This window comes from Pleurodeles waltl, chromosome 5 (assembly GCF_031143425.1).
Source record: "Pleurodeles waltl isolate 20211129_DDA chromosome 5, aPleWal1.hap1.20221129, whole genome shotgun sequence".
NCBI lineage: Eukaryota > Metazoa > Chordata > Amphibia > Caudata > Salamandridae > Pleurodeles > Pleurodeles waltl.
In genome coordinates, this window is record NC_090444.1 from 12734075 (window position 1) to 12749245 (window position 15171).

The 15171-nt window shown below is 46.3% G+C and overlaps 1 protein-coding gene across 2 annotated transcripts in view; it reads left to right on the forward strand.

The window, feature by feature from the left end:
- The first annotated feature begins 7827 nt into the window (after nt 1-7827).
- The window catches only part of LOC138295267 (zinc finger protein 420-like), an 82072-nt gene continuing 74728 nt past the window's right edge, over nt 7828-15171 (forward strand). For both annotated transcript variants that reach the window (XR_011203558.1, XM_069233457.1), the window contains exon 1: nt 7828-8238. The gene's annotated coding sequence lies outside the window, so the exon portion shown is untranslated. The remainder of the gene's footprint in view (nt 8239-15171) is intronic.

The window sequence follows — 15171 nt, forward strand, 5'->3', positions numbered from 1 at the left end:
TTGAAGGGCAGCCATAAAAACAAGCAGTTGCAATGCAACGGGTCTCGCATTACGTCGAGTTAGAGCTATTAGCGTTGTAAACTCGTAACCAGACTTTTCTTGCCACATTAAATAAAATTTAAAAAACGAGCGCAATCGCGCTGTGTCTGCGAAATAAAGAGAAAAAGCAGTCCAGAAACCATACAGAAAACATGGAACCTCGTATGTTTCCAGTAGTTTACCGGTGCTCTCGAGGAGGGCTAAACACCGGAAAAGGCATGGCGTGTGCATGCCTTTCACGAATGAAAACAAGCGTATTTTAAAAGGCAAGCCCACGAACCAATGAAAGTGACTGACGTAACATGGCCGTGGTTAAAATCCCCTAAAGAGAGATTAGAAGAGGGACGGAGCGCTTTGCGCTTGCCCCTAAAACAGCAACGTTTGTTAAATTAAGCTTAATGACTCTTACTCATCAAGGCAAACAAATGTGAAAAACAACGGAATGGGTGAGATGGAGAAGATGTTACCTCAATTCTAGAGAATTGTCCATTCAAAGGTCTACAAAATTGAAGGTACAAAAAAAACTTTTAAATGCTCAGCACGTTTATGAAGAAGGTTTTGAAAAAAGGATACATAGAATGAGAGAACGAAAGGAAGACAGGAAAAAAAGTTTTTTAAAAAAACAGTGGAGAAAATAGGTAAAAAGTTTGAACAAGAGATATCCCAATACATTTTCCCCAGCCAAACATACAGAAGTTAAGTTCAAATCAGAAATGATTTTGTCTTACAACTCCATCAGCAGGAGGTGCAGCAGGTGTGCTATATTGCAACTAAAGCCCATCTTGCTGCCAAAGATTAGGTTCCACATGCATTGTTTGCCTATAATGTCAATAATCCTTGCATTATTCCTGAACATATGACCGCGTACTACTGCCAAATGTTTCAAGCACCTGCGCAATGTCTACATCGACATGCCAGCATTGCACTAAATAGGATCTTTATAATTCTGAAACACTCAGAAGAGCCGGTGGCTACATCACAAAACGTTTCCTCCAAAACAGAGCTAAGCACCACCTTGTCCAAGCAGTGTGCAAGACGGCCTACAGTCTCTGGAGTATGTTTGTCATGTCCACTTCATTTGCCCCAATTGATAGATTCTAAGACTCTGACAGCACTAGGAAAGATCTTTGCTGTTTGGCTTTCGGATGACAGACAGGGTTCTGCCCTCCTGCTGGCACACAGAAAGGCCTAGCATTCTAGCTGGCAACCCATGTACATCCCTCTGCCTACAAGTACATTATTGTCAAATGTGTGGGGCTTGAATGGAGACAGTCAATAGAGGTAAAACATTTCCCTTAGGCTAATTTGATTTACTTTTCATGAGAGTCAATTTAATGCCTGATCATTATGTTTATAAAATATATACTGACTTGTTTTGATTTGTACCCAAAATAAAGTATGAAATATCTGTGATTATCCAATGGATGCACACTTAACTGTTTAACATGTTTAACCTTTTGCAGCAAAAAAACACTACTTTTGGTGCAGTTTAGCAGTATCAATAATGTGGGGGAGTGCGTCACACATCCTTTTCCAAATCCCATATTGGTAAAATAAGCATAGGGAGTTACTAAGGATATATGTTTATGTATAAATATGTACATTTAAATGTATGCCGACCTGAATAAATCAGTTGTTAGATAGACATTTCTTTCATTCCGAAAAGTCACATACAGACATGTTTGAATGTTTTCGGAATATGGTAACAAAGTGCTGTTAATTTCACATTGGCGAACCTAATTGATTTTTCTGCTTTCCGTGTTGTTTGTAATATTGGCATAAGAATAAAAAATGTACAGAAAAATTTATGGCTTCTGTTGAGTGAAATAGGATTGCGAGAACATATCAGTTTAAAAAATGTGTATCGCTTAAGTTGACGTGCAGTAAAACTTCTTAAAATATATATTACTTTCCACCTTTTTCACATCCCTCTTGACTTCCTAAATAATTGTACATTTGAATGTTCACTCTAACTCCATTTCCACACTCTTGCCCCAAATCACAAGACAGTGCATTAATGCCAACCTTACATTCTTTACTTCCGGGTCCTTGTAGCTAAGTGAAAAAAACAAACTGATGCCCTCAACATCACATTTCATTTCCTGGTTTTATGTACACACAAAAGTGCCAGAGTTCACAAATTAAACCCTGGGCATCCTGTGATCTGCACGCATTGTTTTCAGACTACAAACCGCCTGCTGTTTGTAAAGTGTAGGAGGCTGGCCTGGCTTATAGTGGGTACCCTGTGGTGCTTACACCCTGTGCCAGGTCCAGTTATCCCTTATTAGTAGAATAAAGGTGTTTCTAGCAGCTTAGGCTGATAGAAGGTAGCTATGGCAAAGCAGCTTAGGCTGAACTAGGAGACATGCAAAGCTCCTACTATACCACTTATATAATAAAGCACTATATCATAAGAAACACAATACTCAGAGTTACTACAAATAAAGGTACTTTATTTTTATGACAATATGCCAAAAGTATCTCAGTGAGTACCCTCAGTAAGAAGGTAAGTACTATACACAAGTTATATGTACACAAACCCAAAACAGATAAGTAAGAGTAAGAAAAGTAATGCAAACAGTGTAGAATTACAATAGGATGCACTAGGTGAACATAGGTCTAGGGGCAACACAAACCATATACACCAAAAGTGGAAAGCGAATCACGAATGGACCCCAGACCTATGGGAGCTTGTAGAGGGTCGCTGGGACTGTGAGAAAACAGTCAGGGTGTCCATGATATCCCACCCCAAGACGCTGAAAAGTAGGAGTAAAGTACACCTACTACCCCAATAGGACACAATAGTCGTGATAGGGGGATTCTGCAAGAACCACAAACACCAGCAAAGCACTGAAGATGGATTCCTGGACCTGAGGACCTGCAGGGGAAGGGGACAAAGTCCAAGAGTTGTGATAGTGTCCGGGGGGATAGGAGCCCAGAAATTCCCGGATGAAGGTGCAAGGAAGCTGCCTCCGGATGGAAGAAGGTTAGGATTCTGCAAGAACAAAGAGGACTAGGAACTTCTTCTTTGGATGGAAGATGTCCCACGTCGTGCTGAAGGTTGCAGAAGTGTTCCCACGCAGAAATACTGCAAACAAGCCTTGCTAGCTGCAAGGGTTGCGGTAGAGGTTTTTGGGTGCTGCTGGGGACCAGGAAGGACCAGGATGTCGCCCCTTGGAGGAGGAGACAGAGGGGGCGCTCAGCAACTCAGAGAGCCCCTACAGAAGCAGGCAGCACCTGCAGAAGTACCAGAGCAGGCACTTAGAAGATTTGTGAACCGGAGCTGGCTCAGAGTCACAAAGGAGGGTCCCACTACGTCGGAGGGCAACTCAGAGGGTTGAGGACTGCAGGACGGAGTGCTGGGGACCCAGGCTAGGCTGTGCATGAAGGAATCCGTGGCGAAGTGCACAGGAGCTGGAGCAGCTGCAAATCAAGCAGTACACAGGTTTGCAGTCTACCGTGGGGAGGCAAGGACTTACAGCCAGCAAACTTAGACTGAAGGATCACTGGACTGTGTGAGTCACTTGGATAGAGTTCCTGTGTTCCAGGGACCACACTCGTCAGGATGAGAGGGTACCCAGAGGACCGGTGATGCAGTCTTTTGGTGCCTGCGTTAGCAGGGGGAAGATTCCATCGACCCACGGGAGATTTCTTCTTGGCTTCCAGTGCAGGGTGAAGGCAGATGACCCCCAGAGCATGCACCACCAGGAAACAGTCAAGAAAGCCGGCAGGATGAGGCGCTACAGTAGTTGTTGCGGTTTTGCAGGCGTCCTGGAGCAGTCAGAGGTCAATCCTTGGCTGAAGTCGAAGAGGGAGATGCAGAGGAACTCTGGTGAGCTCTTGCATTCGTTATCTGAAGAATTCCCCAGAGGAGAGACCCTAAATAGCCAGAAAAGGAGGTTTGGCTACCAAGAAAGGAGGATTGGCTACAAAGAGAGGTAAGAGCCTATCAGAGGGGGTCTCTGACGTCACCTGCTGGCACTGGCCACTCAGAGGAGTCCAGTGTGCCCCCAACACCTCTGTTTCCAAGATGGCAGAGGTCTGGGACACACTGGAGGAGCTCTGGGCACCTCCCCTGGGAGGTACTGGTCAGGGGAGTGGTCACTCCCCTTTCCTTTGTCCAGTTTCGCACCAGAGCAGGGCTGGGGGATCCCTAAACCGGTGTAGACTGGCTTATGCAGAGATGGCCACCATCTGTGCCCATCAAAGCATTTCCAGGGGCTTTGGGAGGCTACTCCTCCCCAGCCCATCACACCTATTTCCAAAGGGAGAGGGTGTAACACCCTCTCTCAGAGGAAATCCTTTGTTCTGCCTTCCTGGGCCAGGGCTGCCTGGACCCCAGGAGAGCAGAAACCTGTCTGAGGGGTTGGCAGCAGCAGCAGCTGCATTGGAAACCCCGGAAAGGCAGTTTAGCAGTACCCGGGTTCTGTGCTAGAGACCCGGGGGATCATGGAATTGTCCCCCAATACCAGAATGGTATTGGGGTGACAATTCCATGATCTTAGACATGTTACATGGCCATGTTCGGAGTTACCATTGTGACGCTGTACATAGGTAGTGAGCTATGTACAGTGCACGCGTGTAATGGTGTCCCCGCACTCACAAAGTTCGGGGAATTTGCCCTGAATGATGTGGGGGCACCTTGGCTAGTGCCAGGGTGCCCACACACTAAGTAACTTGGCACCCAACCTTCACTTAGTGAGGGTCAGACATATAGGTGACTTATAAGTTACTTATGTGCAGTGAAAAATGGCTGTGAAATAACGTGGAGGTTATTTCACTCAGGCTGCAGTGGCAGGCGTGTGTAAGAATTGTCAGAGCTCCCTATGGGTGGAAAAAAAAATACTGCAGCCCTTAGGGATCTCCTGGAACCCCAATACCCTGGGTACCTAAGTACCATGTACAAGGGGATTATATGGGTGTACCAATGAGAATTGGTAAAATTAGTCACTAGTCTGCAGTGACAAATTTAGAAAGCAGAGAGAGCATAAACACTGAGGTTCTGGTTAGCAGAGCCTCAGTGAGACAGTTAGGCACCACACAGGGAACACATACAGGGCACACATTATGAGCACTGGGGTCCTGGCTAGAAGGATCCCAGTGACACATAACAAACATACTGACAACAGAGGGTTTTCACTATGAGCACTGGGCCCTGGCTAGCAGGATCCCAGTGAGACAGTGAAAACACCCTGACATACACTCACAAACAGGCCAAAAGTGGGGGTAACAGGGCTAGAAAGGGGGTACCTTCCTACATAGAGGCAGCATGTCAGACATTTCACTGAATGGTTAGAAACAAGAAAAACGATCGCGCTGCTACAGTTCACTCGTAATGAAACCTATCGGCAAACGTGCAATTAACTGTGTAACAGGGTCGATATTATGCAAAGCGCTCGACTTCTGCCAAGCGAGATCGCTGACATATCTAAAGTGCACACACACACTGACATATGAAAAGTACACACATACACTGACATATGAAAAGTACATACAGTCACTGACATATGAAAAGTACACATATACACTGACATATGAAAAGTACACACATACCCTGCCATATGAACAGTGCACACATACCCTGCCATATGAACAGTGCACACATATACTGACATATGAAAAGTACACACATACACTGACATATGAACAGTGCACACATACCCTGCCATATGAACAGTGCACACATACACTGACATATGAAAAGTACACACATACCCTGCCATATGAAAAGTGCACACATACACTGACATATGAAAAGTGCACACATACACTGACATATGAAAAGTGCACACATACACTGACATATGAAAAGTACACATATACACTGACATATGAAAAGTACACACATACCCTGCCATATGAACAGTGCACACATACACTGACATATGAAAAGTGCACACATACACTGACATATGAAAAGTGCACACATACACTGCCATATGAAAAGTGCACACAGTCACTGACATATGTAAAGTACACACATACCCTGCCATATGAAAAGTACACATATACACTGACATATGAAAAGTACACACATACCCTGCCATATGAACAGTGCACACATACACTGACATATGAAAAGTGCACACATACACTGACATATGAAAAGTGCACACATACACTGACATATGAAAAGTACACACACACACTGACATATGAAAAGTACACACATACACTGACATATGAAAAGTGCACACAGTCACTGACATATGAAAAGTACACACATACACTGACATATGAAAAGTACACACGTACACTGCCATATGAAAAGTGCACACATACACTGACATATGAAATGTGCACACATACACTGCCATATGAAAAGTGCACACATACACTGCCATATGAAAAGTACATACAGTCGCTGACATATGTAAAGTACACAGATACACTGATATGAAAAGTGCACACATACACTGACATATGAAAAGTGCACACATACACTGCCATATGAAAAGTACACACAGTCACTGCCATATGAAAAGTACACACATACACTGATACATGAAAAGTGCACACATACACTGCCATATGAAAAGTGCACACAGTCACTGACATATGAAAAGTACACACATACACTGCCATATGAAAAGTGCACACATACACTGCCATATGAAAAGTACACACATACACTGCCATATGAAAAGTACACACACGTACACACACACTGCTATACAAGAAGTACACACACAAGGGGATACGAAACGTACACACATTTACACTGGAGTATTCCTCATGACTGTGTAAATAAGCGCCGTGTATGCCAGAGAGCTGTAGCTTAAATTGAAAAATCTTTCACTGTAAGACTTTCTGTGCGTTTTTTGAGCAGTTATTCCAGATTCACTCATGTTTGTGTCTCTTGTCATGAAGCCAATAAGAAACTGCCCATCACATGAACACTCACAGGACACGTGATTACAAACCCAGCGCAGGGCAAGCCAGGAGTTTTGGCTCCACTTGTATTTACCTGCGGCTGAGTTAGTTTGCTCACAATATCCACATAGATCTGGTATTAAATAAATGCAGTGCATTGTGCAGTGTGCTCTGGGGTTGGGGGCCACATACTCCCCTCTGCCTACCCCCCGTCTCTTACGTCCAAGGGAGCCCCCAACCACCATTCATCAGCCCACATCTTCAGTCAGCCTTCGCTGTCCGTAGGTCTTCAGAAATACACGCACAACACTGTATGATTTGTAATGCACCCTTCACATTTAAAGTTGCATTCTGGGACTTGTAGTTTCATCTACCATTCGTCTATGTGCTTACAAATAGCAGCAACAGAGCCGGAGGTGGTTCCAAGAGACCCCCATGCAGACACGGGTAGCCAGGCCTCGGTGGGGGCTCCTGCCCCCTCCCAGGCCCTCTAGATGGCCCCTCCCACAGCAGAGCGCTGCGAAGCACTACATATGAAGAGAGGAGCCCCTGGGGAACGATAAGTATAACAGCCCCCATCTGAAGCATTCGTGGAGGGGGCAGGAGGGTGAGTCCGCAGGGGGCACGAATGGGGGCGGTCGGGAAGAGTTACAGGGAGTTTTTTAATCTATACATGTTTGCACAATCATATAGCGCTGACATTATCCAAAGGTGTTGAAGCGCTTTACAAGATGAATAGTTCATCAGAGGAGAAGGGTTTACATGGCCGTGGGGCGAGGCTGTGTCAGGTTTGGGGGTGACGAGGTCCAGATTCTGGACTGTGCTAAGAGGGAGGGAGGGAGGGGGAGAAAAGAATAACAGCCCCTCCCGCAGGAATTTGTGGGAGGGGGAGGAGTCTGCAGGAGAAGGGAAGGGCCCAGGGTTGGTGGGAAGAGTTGTACTGTAGTCTAAGGGGTGCAGCCAGGACAGGGGTGCAAGCACCAGCTGTGAGGGGGTGCAAACAGGACCGGGGCGCAAGCACCAGCTGTGGGAGGTAGTTCACTCATCTCTACAGGAGGCTGCACCACAGATCTCACGGGGGTCACATTTATCGTGTGAGGAGAGAGAGAGAGAGGATAGCGCCCCATATCCCTCCCTCCTTTCACCATCCCTCGGGTGGGGGTAATTGTGGGGTGCTGACCACCCCCACTGGACGAAGCACTTCCGGAGTCCCTCCTAATGGCAGAAGTGAGGGGCGATTACACAAGCCCTGGATGGACACAGACAGTGAATTATTATCACCCAGAAGTGCCGTGTGAAGGGAGCGCGCCGTGTGATCTGCTGTAGGTGAGTGAGTTGTCGCCGTGTGATTCGCTGCAGGTGAGTAGTCGCCGTATGATGTGCTGCAGGTGAGTGAGTTGTCGCCGTGTGATGTGCTGCAGGTGAGTGAGTTGTCGCGGTGTGATCTGCTGCAGGTGAGTGAGTTGTCGCGGTGTGATCTGCTGCAGGTGAGTTGTCGCCGTGTGATCTGCTGCAGGTGAGTGAGTTGTCGCCGTGTGATGTGCTGCAGGTGAGTGAGTTGTCGCGGTGTGATCTGCTGCAGGTGAGTGAGTTGTCGCGGTGTGATCTGCTGCAGGTGAGTTGTCGCGGTGTGATCTGCTGCAGGTGAGTTGTCGCCGTGTGATCTGCTGCAGGTGAGTGAGTTGTCGCCGTGTGATGTGCTGCAAGTGAGTAAGTTGTCGCCGTGTGATATGCTGCAGGTGAGTGAGTTGTCGCTGTGTGATGTGCTGCAGGTCAGTGAGTTGTCGCCCTGTGATGTGCTGCAGGTGAGTTGTGGCCGTGTGATCTGCTGCAGGTGAGTGAGTTGTGTCCGTGTGATCTGTTGCAGGTGAGTGAGTTGTGGCCGTGTGATCTGCTGCAGGTGAGTGAGTTGTCGGCGTGTGATCTGCGTGTGAGTGAGTTGGTGAGTGAGGTGTTGCGTGTGATCTGTTGCGGGTGAGTGAGTTGTGGCCGTGTGATCTGCTGCAGGTGAGTGAGTTGTGGCCGTGTGATCTGCTGCAGGTGAGTTGTCGCCGTGTGATCTGCTGCAGGTGAGTGAGTTGTGGCCGTGTGATCTGCTGCAGGTGAGTGAGTTGTGGCCGTGTGATCTGCTGCAGGTGAGTGAGTTGTCGCCGTGTGATCTGTTGCAGGTGAGTGAGTTGTGGCCGTGTGATCTCCTGCAGGTGAGTGAGTTGTCGGCGTGTGATCTGCTGCGTGTGAGTGAGTTGGTGAGTGAGGTGTCGCGTGGGATCTGCTGCGTGTGAGTGAGTTGGTGAGTGAGGTGTCGCGTGTGATCTGTTGCGGGTGAGTGAGTTGTGGCCGTGTGATCTGCTGCAGGTGAGTGAGTTGTCGCCGTGTGATCTGCTGCAGCTGAGTTGTGGCCGTGTGATCTGCTGCAGGTGAGTGAGTTGTGGCCGTGTGATCTGTTGCAGGTGAGTGAGTTGTGGCCGTGTGATCTGCTGCAGGTGAGTGAGTTGTCGGCGTGTAATCTGCTGCGTGTGAGTGAGTTGGTGAGTGAGGTGTCGCGTGTGATCTGTTGCGAGTGAGTTGTGGCCGTGTGATCTGCTTCAGGTCAGTGAGTTGTGGCTGTGTGATCTGCTGCAGGTGAGTGAGTTGTCCCTGTGTGATCTGCTGCAGGTGAGTGAGTTGTCGCTGTGTGATCTGTGGCAGGTGAGTGAGTTTTCGCCGTGTGATCTGTGGCAGGTGAGTGAGTTGTCCCCGTGTGATGTGCTGCAGGTGAGTGAGTTGTCGCCGTGTGATCTGCTGCAGGTGAGTGAGTTGCCGCCGTGTGATCTGCTGCAGGTGAGTGAGTTGTGGCCGTGTGATCTGCTGCAGGTGAGTGAGTTGTCGCCGTGTGATCTGCTGCGGGTGAGTTATCGGGGTGGGAGGGTTGGAGCCGGGAAGTCACTGAGTGAGGGAGTTCGCTCCCTCCTCCTGTTTACAGGGTAATTAGTGGAATAAAAACGGTGAATGGTTTCCTTCTCCCCTCCCGCTCCCGGGGGTCTCAGGCCGGTGACCCCTGACACTGGTCTATATTGGTATAAAAGTGACCTCTGTCCTGGGAAGGGGCCAGGTTGGTCCTGGTCACGCACAGTTGGGCCACATTTTTCCCGGTGTTGTGGATTGGTAAATATTGGTCTGTTTTATAAATGACTTTCTGCTACTTTTAGCATATTGGGCTGGAATTTAGAAATGTGTGTGGGTTACAGGATCAGTCTTTTGTGGGTTGTACCCCTGAGCTCGGAGCCCCTGCAAGGTGAGAAGTGAAGAAACTTTAGAAGTGCAGCGGGGTCACCTGCATTTCAGCAGCCCCTCCCCTCCTCCCCCCACATCTGCACTTCCAGAAGCTTCCCTGAACAATGGGAGTTTAACAACATAAACCTTTATTATACAGCGCGGCAGATAGCGCCTCGACGCCATTTAAATCCACTTTGTGGGCGCAGGACCCTGTGATTTGCCAGCATGAAAGCCCTGCTTGTTTAATTCACAGTTTGTTGGACAGTTTCCCAGGTGGGAGGAAGGTAACCGAGTCCATGGAAAGAAATCTCAGCTCCTCACATTAACAATCTCATTTGACAACTTTGCTTAAAATTCGCCAGAGCTGGTGACTTAGAACTGGGGAGTCAGGATCCAGTCTCGGCGCTGGCTCAACATCCTGTGATCCTGGGCAGATCACTTAATTGCCCTGTGCATAAAATAAATGAATAATGTGTCCTTGTGTAATGTAACTAGTGTCAAGTAAAGCCCCCCAGTACCCCCAGGTAGAGCTTCAGCTCCCTGAAAATGCCCCTCATGAGGACTCAGAGAGAAAGTAAGCAGTTAGCAGGAGCAGACATTCTGCGCCCACCCCCTCTGTGGAAGGGCCCGGGCACAAATCTCCATTTACTGCCTGCTTGACTCTGCCCATGCCCCTCCTTCCTAGGAGTAGCAGCATTGGGCTACATAGGAGCTACTGTGTGGTTGGCTTTGGGCTGGAGAGAGCTTTAAAAATCTGCCCATCCCTTTCCTGTGCCTCCCACTGCTCCCTCTCTCCCTCTGTTACCCCTGCTGCCACCTCTCCCCCACACTCCCTCTCCACTCTTTCTCCCCCTCGCTCCCCTCTCCACTCTTTCTCCCCATCTCTCTCCTCTGCCCCCTCTCTCTCTCCTCTACCCCCTCTCTCTCTCCTCTGCCCCCTCTCTCTCCCTTCTGCCCCCCACCCTCCCTTCTCCTCTGCCTCCCTCTCTCCCTGCCTCTCTCTCTCTTCTCTCTCCATATCTGCCTCCTTTCTCTCCAAGACGCACAACACTGTATTTCAGTGTTTACTCTGCATGCTTTTATTGCATGTGCAGCACCAAACACCCAAGAATGGGAGAAACAAAAGCAGATGGAGCTGAGAGTAAGTTGTGGGGGATCAGACAAGTGTCAGGGTGGACTGTAGTGGAAAAGGTAGAATCATTCTTCAAACCCCTCCCAGTACTGAGGTCTGTGAGTTGTACACAAAGAGGCTGAGAAGCTGTCAATGAACAGGTGAGTGGAGCCCTTGCCATGAACTGTCACCTGCAGGTTCCACAGTCCAGTGCCCCTGAGAGGTCAGGACGTCCAGTGCCTGCTGGGGTGGTCTGTAGATAACAAGCAGGCCACTTGTGCTAAAGCCAGTAGGATAGCCTGGTTGGTTTATGCACCTGCTGAACATGTGTATGAGGGAGTCTGGTTGAAATCACACTATGAAAATTACTTTACCTTACAAAAATGTAAAATTTTGCGTACCTGGAACTGCACCATCTCGCCCACAATCACATAATGAAATGAGGCCACCTCCACTATTTTCAGCACAGGGAGTGCCAGAAACAAACTTTAAAAATGTGGAAGGTTCTGGGCATCAGTGGGTTACAGACCCAACATGTCTCAATCACTGCTGGGGCATCAGTTCTTGCAGTGGGGGTGGTGCCTGATGGTGCCTACGCACTGCACCCCTAGGTGTTCTGAGCGACCCCTAAATCACTGTGACAGAACAGCTGTAGTGAACAAGTCAACATTCACAGTTGTAATGTAATGTTCTTTCTCACCAAGGGCTCAGGCTGATAAGAATGTACTAGGGCAGCAGGGAACAGTTTTGTTTTGATAGAGGCCACATTGGGATTTTGACCAGTTCCCGACGTGTTCTTTTCAAAGCTGACCTAAAGTAACCAGCATTTTTTTAAATAATAAACCTATGCAGTAAGAGGGAGATGAAGCAGATTTGCCTGTGCCTCATGGTGATGCATTTTTTAATTCATTATTTTCTTTGCATTGTAATATAGATACATATATTTGCTGTGTATATTGCAGCGGAGAATCATTTGTGTATGTTTTCATTTCATTGCTGTGACCATTTTTAAACGTGTGCTTTCAGCATGCTAATCTCCTTTACGAACCTTGCAAAGTGATTTAATAAATGTCTCCTTTACTAACAAACACATTCGAGAGATGTTTGTCAGCACACAAGTGTTTCAGCTCCTCGGTCATAAGTGAAGCAAAACACCAGGCAATCACTCTGTTTCAACTGTGTTTCACTTGCATTCCAGCCTATTCCTATCCACTATCATTTTTTTCAATGTTTGGATATATTGCTTTTCATTAAGGTAGTCAAACATACAAGAAAAAGTAAATAGCAGTACAGCATTAATGCAGTCAAACAGACAAGAAAAAGTAAATAACAAAACAGTGTTAGTCAAACAGACATAGAGTAAATAACAATACAGCACTAATGTAGTCCAACAGACATGAAAAAGTAAATAACACAGCGTTAATGTAGTCAGAGAAGAAAAAGTAAATAAAAATACAGCGTTAATGTAGTCACGGACAAGAAAAAGTAAATAACAATGCAGCGTTAATGTAGTCACAGACAAGAAAAAGTAAATAACAATGCAGCGTTAATGTAGTCACAGACAAGAAAAAGTAAATAACAATGCAGAGTTAATGTAGTCACGGACAAGAAAAAGTAAATAACAATGCAACGTTAATGTAGTCAAACGGACAAGAAAAAGTTTTTAAAAAATACAGCGTTAATGTAGTCAGACAAGAAAAAGTAAATAAAAATACAGCATTAATGTAGTCACAGACAAGAAAAAGTAAATAACAATACAGCATTAATGTAGTCAAACAGACAAGAAAAAGTAAATAATGCAGCATTAATGTAGTCAAACAGACAAGAAAAAGTAAATTACTGCAGTCAAGGTAGTAATAGTCAAGAAAAAGTAAATAACAATACAGCATTAACCCCTTAGCTGCCAGGCCTTTTCCCCACTCCACAGTGATGAGCCTTTTTTAGGGTCGAGCCTGCGTCGCATGCGCTTGCGCATGTGTTTCGCTAAGCGAGACGCTTTAGTAATTAAAAAGGGCTCAGAGCCCTGTCCACGTCACGGAAGTGTCTGTCATTGGCTTGTGGGCTTGCCTGTTAGAATCTGCTTGATTTTATTAGTGGAAGGCATGCACATGTCATGCCTTTTCAGGTGGATAGCCCTCCTCGAGCGCATCGACCAAGTACAGAAAACATGCGAGGCTCGCTGTTTTCTGTCCAGCTGGTGGACTACTTTTTCTCCATTTTTCCTAGCACGATTTTGCTTGGCAGAATTCAAGCGCTTTACACAGTTAATTACACTTTTTCGGGTTACGTACATAAATGCACTTTTGCCGATAGGTGAAAAGTCGGGTTAGGAGCTTACAACACTATCAGATCTAACACGAGCCAAACGCAAGACCCGTTGCATTGCAAATGCTTGTTTTGGCTGTTTGGGTCAGTTTGCGCTTAGGCCCTCATAACTTTTTGTCCACATAAGCTACCCACGCCAAATTTGCATCCTTTTTTCCAACATCCTAGGGATACCAGAGGTACCCAGATGTTGTGGGTCCCCCTGGAGGACACCAAGAAATTAGCCAAAATACAGCTAAAATTTAGTTTTTTAAAGAAATAAATGGGGAAAAAGGGGCTACAGAAGAATGCTTGTGTTTTTTCCCTGAAAATGGCATCAACAAAGGGTTTGCAGTGCTAAGATCACTATCTTCCAGCTTCCAGGAACTGGAAGACTTGAATCAGAAAGCCACATTTTTCAACACAATTTTTGTGTTTAACTTTGTGTTTTCAGCCTTCTACCATTTAGTGACAGAAATGGGTGTGAAACAAATGGTGGATCCCGGAAAGCTAAATATTTCTGAAGAGTAGACAAAATTCTAAATTCAGCAAGTGGTGATTTGTGTTGATTCTACAAGGGTTTCCTACAGAAAATAAAAGCTGAAATAAAAGAAATATTGAAATTGAGGTGAAAAAAAGTGGAATTTCTGTCCACGTTTTCTTCTAGAACTTTTTCCAGCTAAGGCAGATTTTTGAAAGCAATATACCGTTACGTCAGCTAGACTCTTCTGTTTGTGGAGACATATAGGGCTTGTGGGTTCATTCAGAATCCTAGGTACCCAGAGCCAATAAAGGAGCTGCACCTTGCAATGGGTTTTCGTTGTATACTGGCTATACAGCAATTTATTTGGTTAAAAATATAAAGAGTCAAAATAGGTATCAGGCAACTTTTGTATTTCCAAAATGGGCACAAGATAAGGTGTTGAGAAGCAGTGGTTATTTGCACATCTCTGAATTCGGGGGTCTCCATACTAGCATGTGAATTACACGGCATTTCTCAAATACACTTCTTTATTACACACTGTCTTACATTTGGAAGGAGAAATGTAGAGAAAGGCAATGGGGAGTAACATTTGTTCTTCTATTCTGTGTTCCCCATGTCTCCCGATACAAATGGTACCTCACTTGTGTGGGTAGGCCTAGTGCCTGCGAGAGGAAATGCCCCAAAACACAACATGGACACATCACATTTTCCCTAAGAAAACGGACCTGTGCCTAGCTGTGGATTTAACCTCTAGCTCAGCTGGCACCTCAGGAAACCTAGCAAACCCATACATTTTTTTAAACTAGACACCTCAGGAAATTCAGAATGGGGTGACATGTGGGGCTCTCACTAGGTTCTGTTACCCAGAATCCTTTGCAAACCTCAAAATTTTGCAAAAAACCCCCACTTTTTCCTCATATTTTGGTGAAACAAAGTTCAGGAATCTGAAAGGAGCCATAAATTTCCTTCCACCCAGCGTTCTCCCAAGTCTCCCGATAAAAATGGTATCTCACTTGTGTGGGTAGGCCTAGTGCCCACAACATGTCTCCTTGATAAGCCTTGGCTGCTCAGCTACCCGTAGAGAGCCTGGCTTCTAGATACTGCC